A 12,751-nucleotide genomic window follows, 5' to 3' on the forward strand; every position below is an offset into this window, starting at 1 on the left:
GATGCACCGGATCCGGTTCCGGTTCCGGTTCCGTCAGGATAATAGAGTTTTTCACAGGATCCGGGTCCGGCAGGATCTTAAGCAGTGGATCCGGTATCCGGCATGTTACCTAAAAATCAGGGTCTGGTGCATGTCTAGCCTGGGCTTTTCAGTCTTTCACAACCCCAATCACTGCATGGAGTGAAATCCCTTTGGAAGCGGCTATTGCAGGCAGTGTGGCAATAAGCCAATGAGTCTAAAAAATAGTTTGCGCCAACGTAATAAAAAGGGCCCACGTGTGCGAGTAGACTATATGTTTCAACCCTTTTGTAGGATCCGGTATCCGGTTCCGGATCCGGCAGAATCTTAAGCAGTGGATCTGGTATCCGGCAGGATCCTAAAAATCAGGATCCGGTGCATCTCTAGTTTTTTCCACAACGGCGAATACTGCTATTGTGCAGTACTTACTGTTTATGCTCAATATGTGACTCAAAGTAATATTTTCACAGTAGTTGTCTGTTTTTTCGAAAAACAGTAGAATGCTGTTGCAGAATTTCCGTAAATAAACAGCTATTTGTTACAGTGTATGTATGTATGTATGTATGTATGTATGTATGTATGTATGTATGTATGTATGTATGTATGTATGTATGTATGTATGTATGTATGTATGTATGTATGTATGTATGTATGTGTGTGTATGTATGTGTGTGTATGTATGTGTTTATGTATGTATGTATGTATGTATGTATGTGTGTATGTATGTGTGTATGTATGTATGTGTGTATTGTTGGTTTGTTGGTTTGTCGCTAAAATTATGCGTTTTATGATATTTGTAACTAGATTGTACTGTGCCTTATAAACACAAGTCCATCAGTGGGTAAGAGGCAAATGAGGACAATGCATTGCTCTGTAAGGTTTCTGCAGCACCCCCCCCCCCATTCAAACCATGCCTTACTTTCACCTGCTCTGTCGCCCCCTAGCTGCACTGCTACTGCTGTTTTAGTTTGTGTAGTGCACTGAAGGCAATTTACGTAGGTCTGTGCCTATTGGACACATATGTAGTGAAGAAAAGTCCAATAATGATGAGTGTGTGCTCGTGTGTGGGGGGTGTAAGCCTGTGTGTGCATTATGTGTGTGTGTGTTTGTGCAGTCTGTGTTTGCGCGTGTGTGTGCATGCGTACGTGCACACCTTCCTGAGCCTGTAATATGTCTGCAGTGTAGAATGTATATCTAAGATCAGGATCTGTCACCCTGGGAACATTACTCTGGGACAAAACTTTAAAAAGCCCAACCATAACACTCAACACTACAGAACATCCAGGGCACTGCGGGCCACCTTACACCAGCAGCCCACCTGATCATTAGGAAGCAGTAAATGTATAGGGCCAAGAAGGAGCAAGGAGGGGGTTTGAAAAAAGAAAGAAAGAAAGAAAGAAAGAAAGAAAGAAAGAAAGAAAGAAAGAAAGAAAGAAAGAAAGAAAGAATGTGATAGAGAGAAGGGAGAAATTGCATGTAAAATGCCCTGAGCAACACCTCCTAAATGTGGCAGAGTACGACCCTATAGACATCCTGCTGGAGATGACTCCATCTCCTGATCTGCTGTCACTGAGTGAGCGAACATGCACTAGGTTATGACAAGATTTTTTTTTAAAATATATTTTTAGGGGCTTTAGAGAGACAGGACGGGATCTGGAAATGACCCCGGCCGGACTCGAACCGGGGTCCCTGTGGGCATGCAAGCCCAAATGTGGGAGGCTTAGCGCGAAGGCTATGACCAGATTTGATCGATTTGGCAGTCCGTCAACACTTAGACAGTCAAATTTAACACTCTGCTATGGAGAGTATTTGATCCTAATTTAACACTCTTATGTGAAGAGTATTTGATCCTAATTTAACACTGCTGTGGAGTGTATTCGATCCTAATGTAACACTCTATTATAGAGTGTATTTGATCCAAATTAAGTGAGTGAGTGAGTACATATTACATGTACTGGGATATGGCCAACCTTACAGCGGTCTGGTGACCTTTGACCTTTGTATAACACTCTTGTGCTTTTACACCTAAAAGCAGCTGCTGATTCATTGACACCAGAAGACCATGCACGGAAATAAGAAGGAAAAGGAAAGAATGGGCTCTACAAGCCATCCTTCTGCACTAAAGTGATTGGAGAGTTGATTTATTATTTTGCTCCTGTCTGTCTGTGGCTGTAATGGCACAGGAGTTTGTCACTGTCACTGTGGAGGAACAAAATGAAATTGGAAAGTGCCCTGTCCCTCTCCACAAGGTACCAGGAGTTAGGAACTGTGGTTGTCTTCTCATTCTACATTATATAATGTACAACCCCTTAAATAACTCACCTCTTCCTGACCATTTACTGCACTGATGTCTGAGCTGGCCCAGACTCGGGGTAGACTCTAAAATATGGGCGTGTTTGTATGTGTGTGCACTTTACTATATGTACTTAAAAATAAAAAAAAAACCCACAATGCATTTGCATTTTTTGTTTGGTTTATTTCCTATGCACTTTGTATCTGCAAGTGTTATATGCTGTGATTATGTCTTCGGTTGTAAGTCGCTTTGTACAAAACCGTGTGCCAAACGTAATGTAATGTTAACGAATATAATAATTTACGTATGTATGCATAATAAATAAACGAGGTAAATTGTCTGCATGTTGTGTAAGGTAATCAAGGCCATTGTAGTAATTAAGGCTATTTCCACATGACATGGGGAGCTGATCTAGCCCCGGCCCACCATACAGGCTTCTCACTGCTGCTGCCACTGCAGGCCACTGTGGACACCATCGCCGTAGCCTCATTATCATTGACGTTCAAATATCTTTGAGACTTGGTCTGACCAAAAGCATAAGAATGAACATTTCCCAAACGGCATGGTTGACCCGCCTCCCTTGGTTTGCTTATGGTTGTTTGCTTACTGACAAAGTAGGAGGAACTCAGAAAGTACTTGCATTGCTCTGGACCTGACTAGTTGCAACGTTGAAGGTGTTGCGTCACTAGGAGAGCACAGCCTGGCTACCATCGCCCTACACAAGATGAAGGGCAGAAGTGGACAGCCTGCCAGGCTTCAGAAGCTATATATTCTTTTTGCACATACAGTTAATGTAGCAGGGTTTATTACTTTTACCAATTAGCCAAATTATTTGTGTAATATTGTGGATTATGGTAAGATTGTAACATAAGAATTGATTGCAATGTGTGATCATGATGGACTTCTCCGTGTGTGTGTGTGTGTGTGTGTGTGTGTGTGTGTGTGTGTGTGTGTGTGTGTGTGTGTGTGTGTGTGTGTGTGTGTGTGTGTGTGTGTGAGAGAGAGAGATTGTGTAGATATTTATATCTGACAATGACGAATATGACAGTTATAGCCAAGATACCAAAAACACATATAGTAAACACTGTGTATTTATATTCCTGATATGATATTGTGAGAAGTGCAAATAATAGGCTTTACATATTAATGTTACATGCAAAGACGCCTCCAACCCAATTCATGTGAAACGCTGTTCCATCGGAATGTGTCACAAATTCCCCCATGAGTGAAGATATTAACAATTGATTGGGCTTAAACGTCTATCTATCTACCAAAATCTTCAATGACATATGCCAAAGAAAAGGAGGTGAAAAATCCTGAGTGTGATGAGGGAGCAAACATATATTTTGAGGTGTAGGCCTAATCTGAAGGGGACGCACGACATTTCAAAATAATAATGATGAAATGAATTGTTGATTGATTGGGTTTATTGTCTGGTTGGTTGATTGATAGATTGACGTACAGGACTCAGCTACTATATTGGGATCCCCGCCCCCCTGCCCTCGGGGTGCTGCTCTGCTACACTGCTAAGTGTCCGCCAGAGGGCACTCTGGTCCCGGGCTGTACAAAGCAGTAAATGCGCCATTCGATTGAGGAAAATGCCACCAGATGGCGGCTTAGGATTGCTGCTCTTCTAAAAGGCGCGGTCTTATTCTCGATCTAAATTTCAATTAAAAAAATCTTTAAGCTAAAAATATATTTTTCTCTTTAAACTTCAAAGTCCATTGTCGATGCAAAAATGACCCTCAAAGGTAAGTTTTTTTCGGTTTTGAGCATCTTTGATACTGTGGAGAGCCTGATGGGGTACAGATTAAAGATGGAGGACAGGCAAAGACAGAGCTTGTGGGGGATGGGTACACGGAGGCTTGAAGGAGCGAATGCTTTCTTTCCCCGTTACATTATGTGTATCTGCTAGAATTTCTCGCTGGGCCACTACAGTGCCGCGTCCGCCTCTACCATTCTGAGTATGCAGGATGCGACAGTCGTCATTTTATAGCTGTACATGTTTTGTCATCAAATGATTGGCATGCGACGTGTGTTTATCTCACGTTAGGGAAAGACGTGCAATAACAGAAAGTCTGTGCAATGAGCCTTGTCTGGCTGAGGAAGCCGCATTGTACAGTGTTACTTAGCCCGTGCTAGCTGGCTAATTATATAACGCTGTGTTGAAGCATACGTGGAGCTAAGCCTTTTTAGAAGCGGATTTTCTAAATGGGCTTATTTTAAGTATCTTAATTCAATCGCCAATACTGATTACATTCGCTTAACTAGCTAATCGCCTTGCTGTCACTTTCTATGTATTTCTAAGAAATACACAAATTAACTTAACGGCGGCATTATTGTGTTTTTACAGTCAGTTGTTGACAGTGTTGCCATGGCAAAACTGCCGTTCTAGAACCGAAGATAATACATGGCAAACCATTGTTTACATTTTTTGTTTATGTTATGTTACCTTAATGGAATGTTATGGTTATTGATAAATAGAACGTGTAAATGGTGAATTTACCCGGGAAATCTGCGCAGGGGGATGGGCTGCAGGAAAGACGACACATGTAGTTTACAAATAACTCGGAGATGTTGGCCGAAATTATTGACTTAAGCAAGTTCTGCCATGACTTTTGATCAGTTTCCCTTTTAATGCCTTGCACCGTCAAATCTGGATCTAAACACATTTATTTGTTATACTGCTACGTGTTGTGCCAGGCATAATAACCATTTTCTACCTTTGCCATATATTCACCAAACATATAAGGTATACTACAATTTAACTGTTTTGTTGAGACTCCTTTTGATGTCAGGGAGTCAGGCAGAGTAGCCTACTGCTGGTTCTTGAGAAACCATACCAAAACTGTGTGCCATGTAGGCCAGGGGCTACAAAATGCTGCAACCTTATAGACATCCGTCAAGTGCAACAATTTCAATCAAATATAAGCATAAAAACGCGGTGCATTTGGAATCTCTCCCCCCCCCTCCCCACACACACATACACACACACTTTCATTGTGGCCCTGGTGTGATGTGAAGTTCCTTACCCCCCACTCCATTACAAACATACAAAATGCACATTGGTTTGTAACACTGTTACACACTGACCAGATCTAATTAACGATGACTTAACAATAGATTTGAAGCTGTTTATACTGATACTATGATCTTTGTCCCTTCTATCACACATTGTATTAATGCATCATAAATCCAAGCTCACATGTGAACTTTGTTTTTGTTCTGTAAACCAAAACCGTAAAGGTTTGCTATTTATTTAGGACATAAGTTCCCTGGGTTGTTTCATTTTTTCCCCCCCAATTACTTTTTAGGTTACAAAACCAGAGTTCACTGTTTGTGTGGCGCCTTGAAAACAAATCCATACCACCTCACAAAGAGCACAGCAAGCCTTTGTTATGATATAATGTGCACTGCTGGTTGAAATGTCCAACAACCCTCAAGGAGCATGTGTGCTTGAGGGGAAAAAATGATTGATTTGGTGTAGACATTTAACTACATGAATATGAGATGCTGAATGTTTTTGCAAACATAGGAAAGCACAGCATCAACACAGCATCCCATGATTTCGATATTTTACATGTAAATGTTGTGTTGATAAAGGCTTATTTTCAGGTTTAGTGATGAATGTACTCTGCTTACTCAGACTACACAACATTAGCTCATTTTGACATCAGCACACCAAATATTCCTGGCCTCACACCATCGTTTTTACTTCCTGAAGTTTTGGTCCACAATGGCATGACTATGCGCTGAAAATTGTGAAATGGGAGCAGGCATCATCCTATGCCTGATAATATGCACAGGGCGAAAACCATCATCTCATTCAATGTTGGACCGCTGTCTGCGGGTAAAAACGGGAAAAAATTGGCAATTTGGCGTTTTTTTCTTCCGTTTTATGCTCATAGAAATCAATGTAATTTGTTGAAATTGGGCGGAATTTAGCGTATTTTGATCTCATTACAGAGCCAGTGATGCATTCTAGTTCAATAATACGGTGTTGGAAGTGGAACTTACAGGGGTTGGAAAAAATAATGGAAACACCTGTCATTTTAGTGTGGGAAGTTTCATGGCTCAAGTGGACCAGCCTGTTGGCGAATCTTCATGAATTCCTGGGTTTCATTTGACGTCACACGCTCGAAATCTCTTTGATCTTTGTGGGTCACTTGGGATTGGAGCCATTGAAATCCATTGAAAAGTAAAAATGTTTGAACAGCCACAGAAAATGTTGTACTAGACCTACAGACACATTACAGGTCTTATTTAAAAGCCAGAATCTCAGCTTTCCGTAAGTGGAAACTGTATGTCTATAGCTTATCCCAATCCAACTTTAGCCCACTTTAAAGGAGGGTAATAGTTTGACTAAATATATCCTTTTCTCCCATTGAAGCGGTGGCGATGCGGTTTATGTTACGTATGTGCTATTTGACTCGTTTTGCATTTTTATGGATGAATTTCTAATCTTGACATCCTAATGGACAATCTATGCGAGTTTCATAATGTGATTTTACGTGACATGGGAGTAACTGTGTTAACAATACGGGCCGTCTGGGATCTGATAAAGTTTGCTAGTCAGTTAGTTAGCTAGCAAGTAAGTTAATAGACATTACAGTAGAATAGATATGTCTCAATGGCCCATGCATAAACAAAGAGCAAAATATTTTGAAAACATTCACAGGACCAGTTTATTATATCCACAGCCTTGATTGTCGGCAAATCTTTCCACTTTTGACACATGATGTCTAGTATGTTGCCAGCTAACTATACGGACTGGCCTACTTAAGCAAATCCCAGACGGCATTACTGTTTATACATTTACTTCCATGTCACGTAAAAACACATTATGAAAAATAGAATTCCCATTAGAATGTCAAGATTTGAAATTCATCCAAAAAATCTGCAAAATCGAGTCAAATAACACATACGTAACATAAACTGCTTCGTCTCAGTTTCCACGTAAACAAAGCGCTATTTTTAGCCAAACTATTACCCTCCTTTAAAGTGGGCTACCGTCGGATTGGTAGAGATTCTCTCTCAGCTGTTAAACAAGACCTACTGTATAGTGTGTCTTTAGGTCTAACCCAAAATTTTCTGTGGCTGTTCAAATTTTTTTATTTTTCAATGGTTTCAATGGCTCCAATCCCAGGTCGGCCACCATTTCAAATTTGCGCACTCCCTTGATGACGTAATTGCAGCCCAGGAATTGCACATTGCACCAGTAAGGTGAAGTGTGAAGATTCAATTAGCAGGGTTAGAGCACACCATGGAGGTAGTATAAGAACTGGAGAGAGTGAATAAGTCCTGCCTCCAGTCATTTCAATGGGAAATGCTAGGCTAGTGAATTCAGCCAAAATTGAACACATTTTTCAGCTTCAAAGATGGAGTCGTTTCCGCCGCCAGTTTACTCAGCCAATTACGTGCCACGTTAATGACTGACTTACGATTGACCAGAAAGATATATGGAAGATGAGCATTGGATGTATGGAGGTGCCCAACCACACACCTGTATAGGTATGTGTGCCCAACATTAAACTTAACACCCACCAATCGCGTCCACCCTCTTTGAGCGAAGTGGCGGCGGAAATGAGCAAATTTATGAGAATTGCGACGAGGAAGTGCCTTGCTAATCGGCGAAGCTAATCAGCCAAATCCTGACCCCCTGGATGAAACATATCCAGCATGATTAACTGTGGGTGCAAGAGGAAGCTAGCCAATTAGCACCTTGCCTATCAAGTGCCCAGCTGCAGCTAATGCTACAGCCACTGTGGTGCTAACGCGGCTTTCAGAGTCTCCCCCAGAGTGTTAAGGGCCGTACACACACGTCACTACTAGTTACTCGCTCAGCGGATGAAGTCAATAGTATCTCGATGTGTTCCAGCGAGACTCGCAGGCGAGTAGGCGTGCACTGTACAAGTGATGCGATGTGGGCGGATTCCGAGTTGAAAATATTTTATCTTCGAGCGAGGCGAGTAAGCGAGTAACCAATTGGAATGCAGAGTTCGGTACTTCTCGCCTGTTCATTGGCAGTTAAAGCCGCGGGAACTTTCAGTGAACGTTCCATGAAAGAGTGGCGAGTAGGCGAGCAAGCGAAAAGCTAGCTTTGTGTGTGTACGCCGCTTAATCCTTTATGGCTCTCGGTTAACCTTTTTTGCTAGTGCTCTCGCTTTTGTAGTTTAGTCCATTTACGTGAACTGTGCTCAAGTGCTTCTCGGTGCTCTCCTCTCGCATAAAGCTCAAAACTAGCATCTTAAAAACAGGTGCCAGCTTACGGCCACACACCCCTCAATCAGTTCCCGCTGTGCTTCTCATTCCCAGGCAGGGAAAGTGTTAAGTGGCGTCAATTACGGCAGTGGTGTTTGTGTGTGTAGTGAGTGCATGTGCTTCTTGGACGATTGAAAACAATTAGTCTTGGAGACCAGGGTGGAAATTAATTCCGCCACAAAATAACCCCTCAACCTTTACTCAACCTTTTTTTGAATAAACGCCCCCTTGACCTCATCATAAGCCTGGCAATGCCCCCCTTAGTATTGAAAAAATAAAATAGACTAATGCCCCCCAATGGTAACTTAGCCCTACCCCCACTCAGTTGTATCCTTCTCAACACCCCCCTAGGGCAGTGTTTCCCAACCAGGGGTACGTGTACCACTAGGGGTACGCGAGCACATTGCAGGGGGTACTTGGAAAAGTGTTATTATTATAACAAATGTATGGAGCAGTCACGTCAAGACTGAGAAAATGATATAGAAAATTAATTAGGGGGTACTCATGGCACAACTAAGATGCTTAGGGGGTACGCAAGACAAAAAAGGTTGGGAAACACTGCTCTAGGGCTCCATCCACACCCTTTGGGGCTGTAGCGCCCCCGTTGAGAAACACTACTGTAGGGGTTCCCCCACATACTGTTTTCAGGCCAACCAGAACCGTGCCTTGTGACATGTGGAGATACTGTTTTTGATAATCCAAGCAGTCCTTGGAATTCTAGAGATGGCTGCAAATGCACGCTGCAAATGTACAAGTGAACGGCTATTGGTAGCCTCTCACTTAAAGGGGTAATCCGGTGAGAAATGGCTTGCGCTGTGTTAAAACGTGATGATGAGCCCTTGCCTCATACCTCGCCTCCAAAGGTCCCCTGCATTCCGCAGTCCGAGCGCTTGTCAGAATTCCAGAGCTAGGTGAAATTTAGCTTCTGCTGTGATGGACTAGCACCTGTTTAGCCATTGTTATAAATCTCTACTTTCCACCCATTTACTAGGTTGAAAGTTACTCAATGCTTCATTCTGCAGAGGTTGTTGACATGTAAAACGAGGCATAGAGAACTTTGCTAGCGCACACTTAGTTTACAAACAGGGCCGTTTGTAGAAACTGTGTCACAGCACGGCTACAGCTTGCACCTCAGAAGGTCTACAGTTATAGAGTGTTCACGCACCACATTTCCGGGTGGTACTGCACTCTTGGGGCGCCAACGGGCGAGTGCAGACTCCATTCGGAATGAATTGACTGCGCTCTCATCACAGCGCCCTCTAGGTGAACCATATTACTGTAAGGTTACCAATGCAAGTCCATGAGACCAAGCAAAACATCATCAAAACATCAATGTATTTATGAAATCCTCTTTAAAATTAAAGTAAAATTCACTGGAGTGCAAAAGGGTCTACCTGGTCTACAAAACACCAGAAACAAATCAATTAACACAGTCTATATGTCTGTGTCGATCGAATGGTTTTATTCGTAAAGCAGCACCCTTGTATTTTATCTGAGCACCGGCAGTGTCCTTTCTGTTTGACAACATGGTGGAGGTCCATTCTTTTCTGATCTGGTGGAAAGTAGCAAAACTTTTTGGTTCCCATCCTCTACAGGAGTTATGGCACAGCCCGTCTACAAACTCGGATTATGGTTGGAATTGGCATATGCACAATGACTTCCATGTTACCATGTTAAATCTTAGGCGATTCCCTGTTGACGTGTATTACATTAGCGATTCCACACACCAAGCCGACAGTTGTTAGGGACAGTGGGTAAGAATTGGCTCGGTGCGTTTGGGGGAGATGGGGGATGTCGTGCCCTTGGGTCTGCGTCTGGAGACTTTCAACATGTTCGGTTGGGTTCAGAAATGTGTTGGTGATCGGGTTCCATGCCGGATTCTGATTGGTTTGCGCTAACTGCAAGCAGGTGGGAGGGTCGTTTTTAAGCTAGTAGCGAACTCAGAAACATTTACTTGGATGTTTCTTAAGCATGCATGACATTACAGTGTGTTTGTTTAGACAACTTTAGATACTCCAACACGAACAAAAACATTGTTTGTCCATAAAAAGTGTTAAAGGTACACTGTGCAGGAAATGGTCAAAAAAAGATACTGCAACCATGCTGCTCATTGAAACTGAGTTGCCTATTGGCAAATTTGATCTTTTCATGAGAGTTTACTAAGTAATAAACTAATATTTTCTTGTATGGCCCAAGTACAGTCATTTTTGCAGCTTAAAATGGATATCTCTGGAAATTCAAAATGGCTGACCATGGAGAAGATCCCCCTTTTCGTGTATGAAAAGTGCAATTTTTGCAGTCATAATGAATACCGCTACTTAGAATTTGATGGTGGTGCTAAGTATTCATGAAAAAGGTAACATTACTGAATGGGCAGCATGAATTCTGGAAATAAACAGCTGAAAATCTTACACAGTGTGCCTTGAAAGTGTGAGAGGCAGTGGTTTTGCTTTCACCTGCACTGTCGAGAGACAACCCAAAGCCACTTGGCTGTCCGGCAGTTCATGTGTTGTCGGGAGACTTGTGATAATAATCTCAGTGAATTTGAAACGTAATTCCAGCCGAACTGCACGTGATATCCCTTAGGAGCTGTTTCCACGTAACAGGATATTTTTAAATTGTTTTTTTTTCCCCCTCCTGGTTACATTGGTTTTGGCCTTCCGTTTCCACGTAGCAGATTTGTAAAATCCAGATATGAAAAAGCAGGCTGTAAAAATATCCTATTTAGGTGGCTAAAACGCATTTGTTACAATGGAGTATTTATTTTTATCCACGTGTTGTGTTTACACCCAAACAGGAGAAAGAAATTGCAGGCTTTAAAAAATAGCAGGCTACGTGGAAAAAGCACCTTCATTACCATGCAAAACGAATGGGGAGTTCTATACGTCCATCTTGCAATAATCGCGTAACCATAGAAACTACTGAATGCAAGCCCAATGAAGAACAATAATGTTTTTTACATTCAAATACAGCATATACAAATGATAAAACTGACATAAACAAATTAAATAAAAACAGCTGTCCATCACAATAGTAAGTGCATGAACCACAATTTAAAACACAAGTTGCCGTATGAAAGGAGTCAACACTAAAGATCAGAGGATAGCACGGAGATATTGCTCACTGTTCAACTACTAATGAAGCAAAAAAGTAATATTGGCACATGGGACACATAGGGTCAAATGATTTTAAGTAAGTAATGCTCTGTATTATCCCACGATGGGGGTGTCGTAGCAATCACACATTCAACTGTAGTTGTAAGCAAGCTTTTTGTGAAGCTTGAAGTAATTACCTCTTTGTGAAGCTTGAAGTTGTTTCACACATTCTTTGTCGTTCAAGGGGGGTTGTGGTCTACCCAAACCCTCCTCCAGTGGTCTAGAGATCTAGAGAACATCAACCCAGAACTGAATAAGTCTTTCAGATGAAGGGTGACATGTCTTCAAGCTTTCAGGTGCCTACAACACTATTTTGACGAACATAACCTGGGTGAATGAGAATCCTCCTATTCCAATTTGTTTCATTCCTATGTTACTAAGTCAGTATCTAACCTCCCGTTCTCTTCTTATCCCCTTAAGACACAGCATTATAAATGAGCTGTTACCAGAATGGCAATGACCAAGTCGTAATGTATTACTAAAGGCCCCTTGCACTGTCATAGTAGTGTAGTACTCTATAGTAGTTAACTTTCAATGTGTATTACAGCGTGCCATAGGAGGTACGGTGTGCATTAAGGGGCTACTCTTGTGGCTTCGTGCTTCGCTAGTGCCCTGCCTCTGTGGAGAAAACAATACAGTTTCCTCGCTGTCAGCCTAGCCACAACCAGGCGCGATTGAAAATAAGAAAATGATCTTTGAATTGTGCTGTTGCCAGACAGTGATTGAAACTTATATATCGTCAATGCCTTGCATCTTGAGGCGACAAGGAGGTTAGATATTAAGTTGGATCCCAGGCCTCATACCACCTGGTGTTGCTTGAAAGAATTGTACATTTGATTTGACTGTAACCAGTGCCCTTCAAAAGTAACTGTAAGTTTCTTTGGATAAAATTGTTAGCTAAGTGTAATGTTATGTAATATATGGGAATCTTCAAAGACATTCAATCTTTTCCTTTCTCATTTCTGACGCGCATACCATTGGACCATTTCGCAAATGCACGAGCTGCCTGTACAATGAAACGACT

General features: G+C 41.9%; 1 protein-coding gene across 2 annotated transcripts in view; it reads left to right on the forward strand.

The window, feature by feature from the left end:
• Positions 1-3,910: 3,910 nt before the first annotated feature.
• The window catches only part of stag1a (STAG1 cohesin complex component a), a 66,921-nt gene continuing 58,080 nt past the window's right edge, over positions 3,911-12,751 (forward strand). For both annotated transcript variants that reach the window (XM_063219158.1, XM_063219159.1), the window contains exon 1: positions 3,911-4,062. The gene's annotated coding sequence lies outside the window, so the exon portion shown is untranslated. The remainder of the gene's footprint in view (positions 4,063-12,751) is intronic.

Source organism: Engraulis encrasicolus, chromosome 16, assembly GCF_034702125.1.
Source record: "Engraulis encrasicolus isolate BLACKSEA-1 chromosome 16, IST_EnEncr_1.0, whole genome shotgun sequence".
NCBI lineage: Eukaryota > Metazoa > Chordata > Actinopteri > Clupeiformes > Engraulidae > Engraulis > Engraulis encrasicolus.